The sequence below is a fragment of the Oncorhynchus gorbuscha genome, linkage group LG07 (assembly GCF_021184085.1).
Source record: "Oncorhynchus gorbuscha isolate QuinsamMale2020 ecotype Even-year linkage group LG07, OgorEven_v1.0, whole genome shotgun sequence".
Lineage (NCBI taxonomy): Eukaryota > Metazoa > Chordata > Actinopteri > Salmoniformes > Salmonidae > Oncorhynchus > Oncorhynchus gorbuscha.
The window spans coordinates 5,155,586-5,158,053 of record NC_060179.1 but is presented as its reverse complement, the minus strand read 5'-3'; the positions used below and the strand labels follow the sequence as shown (position 1 = coordinate 5,158,053).

Here is a 2,468-nt window from a genome sequence, read left to right as displayed (position 1 = left end):
ATTCAAGAATCAAAAGTTAAACATTGCCAATGGCACAATCAATATAATAAGCTCAGGACAAATTAAACTTTGAAAATGAGAGTAAGGAAAATGTATAATTGGCTGGGTAACAAACAACAAAACTCTAGATTTATTGTTTTAAAAAACGTATTTCCAGCAATCCTGTTTCTGTTACCACATAGGAAAGTAAAAGAAAGCCAGAGAAAGAGGGTTTATTACTTACCAATTTGGTGTTTAGGAAGGTTGGCTGGCTGGCTGGAAGGTTGGCTGGCTGGCTGGCTGGAAGGTTGGCTGGCTGGCTGGCTGGTTGGCTGGCAGGCTGGTTGGCTGGCTGGTTGGCTGACTGGTTGGCTGGTTGGCTGGTTGGTTGGTTGGCTGGCTGGAAGGTTGGCTGGCTGGCTGGCTGGCTGGCTGGCTGGCTGGCTGGCTGGCTGGCTGGCTGGCTGACTGGTTGGTTGGTTGGTTGGCTGGCTGACTGGTTGTTTGGTTGGCTGGCTGGCTGGCTGGCTGGTTGGCTGGTTGGTTGGTTGGCAGGCTGACTCGTTGGCTGGTTGGCTCGCTAGCTGGATGTTGACTGTCTCTCTCTGAGTAAAGCAGCCTGCTGCGGTCTGGTCTGTCTCCCAGGATGAGTGGAGTGCTGCTTTATGTACTGTAGTGTAATGGTCACAGTTCAGAGACATCCCATTCAGACCAGGGTTCAAATACTATTCAAACATTTTCAGCGTTTGTTCTAATCTGTCTGGAGTGCCAGATGGGTGGTGTTTGCACTCATTGTGACTATTCTATTGGTTCCATTGTGCCAGGTAAGCTCAATCAAATGCAGAAACAAGTATTTATAATTATTCTGAATAGTATTTGAACCCATGATTAATCCCTTTACAATAGTTCCAAGATCTCTCATCTCTGGACCTGAGTTTTTTAATTGTTCCCCTCTAATCAGGGGCTGGTTTAGACCTGGGACACCAGGTGGGTGATTCCCCTCTAATCAGGGACTGAATCAGGTGGGGGACTGATTTAGACCTGGAACACCAGGTGGGTGATTCCCCTCTAATCAGGGACTGATTTAGACCTGGGACACCAGGTGGGTGATTCCCCTCAAATCGGGGACTGATTTAGATCTGGGACACCAGGTGGGTGATTCCCCTCTAATCGGGGACTGATTTAGACCTGGGACACCAGGTGGGTGATTCCCCTCTAATCGGGGACTGATTTAGACCTGGGACACCAGGTGGGTGATTCCCCTCTGATTTAATCAGGTGGGGACTGGTTTAGACCTGGGACACCAGGTGGGTGATTCCCCTCTAATCAGGGACTGGTTTAGACCTGGGACACAAGGTGGGTGATTCCCTGGTTTAATCACAAGGTGGGTGGGGACTGGTTTAGACCTGGGACACCAGGTGGGTGATTCCCCTCTAATCAGGGACTGATTTAGACCTGGGACACCAGGTGGGTGATTCCCCTCTAATCGGGGACTGATATAGACCTGGGACACCAGGTGGGTGATTCCCCTCTAATCAGGGACTGGTTTAGACCTGGGACACCAGGTGGGTGATTCCCCTCTAATCAGGGACTGGTTTAGACCTGGGACACCAGGTGGGTGATTCCCCTCTAATCAGGGACTGGTTTAGACCTGGGACACAAGGTGTGTGTAATTTACTATCAGAAAAGCAGTGGGGCCTTCCAATATATAATAATAATAATAATATATGCCATTTAGCAGACGCTTTTATCCAAAGCGACTTACAGTCATGTGTGCATACATTCTACGTATGGGTGGTCCCGGGGATCGAACCCACTACCCTGGCGTTACAAGCGCCATGCTCTACCAACTGAGCTACACAGGACCACGTGGCCCCACGGTCTAAGGAGTTACTACAGACCCGGGTTACTTCCCGGGCTGTGCCACAACCGACCGTGGTCGGGAGTCCCATAGGATGGCGCACAATTGGCCGAGAGTCGTCTGGGTTAGGGGAGTATTTGGCCCAGCATCGTCCGGGTTAGGGGAGTATTTGGCCCAGCGTCGTCCGGGTTAGGGGAGGGTTTGCCCCAGCGTCGTCCTGGTCAGGGGCTGGTTTGGCCCAGCGTCGTCCTGGTCAGGGGCTGGTTTGGCCCAGCGTCGTCCTGGTCAGGGGCTGGTTTGCCCCAGCGTCGTCCTGGTCAGGGGCTGGTTTGCCCCAGCGTCGTCCTGGTCAGGGGCTGGTTTGGCCCAGCGTCGTCCTGGTCAGGGGCTGGTTTGCCCCAGCGTCGTCCTGGTCAGGGGCTGGTTTGGCCCAGCGTCGTCTGGGTTATAGGCTGGTTTGTCTGGGGGGGGGCTATACTTGGCTCATTGCTTCCAAGCCTTTCCTTGTGGCAGGCCGGGTGCCTGCAGGCTGACTCTCGTTGACACTTGAAAGGTGTTTCCTCCAAAACATTGGTGCGGCTGTCTTCCAGGATAAGCTGGCAGGTGATGAGGAGCACAGTTAGGCAAG

At 52.6% G+C, this 2,468-nt stretch overlaps 1 protein-coding gene across 1 annotated transcript in view; it reads right to left on the bottom strand.

The window, feature by feature from the left end:
- The window catches only part of LOC124039450 (transient receptor potential cation channel subfamily A member 1-like), a 102,663-nt gene extending 102,302 nt beyond the window's left edge, over window positions 1-361 (bottom strand). The window contains exon 1 of the mRNA XM_046355419.1: window positions 224-361. The gene's annotated coding sequence lies outside the window, so the exon portion shown is untranslated. The remainder of the gene's footprint in view (window positions 1-223) is intronic.
- Window positions 362-2,468: the final 2,107 nt, after the last annotated feature.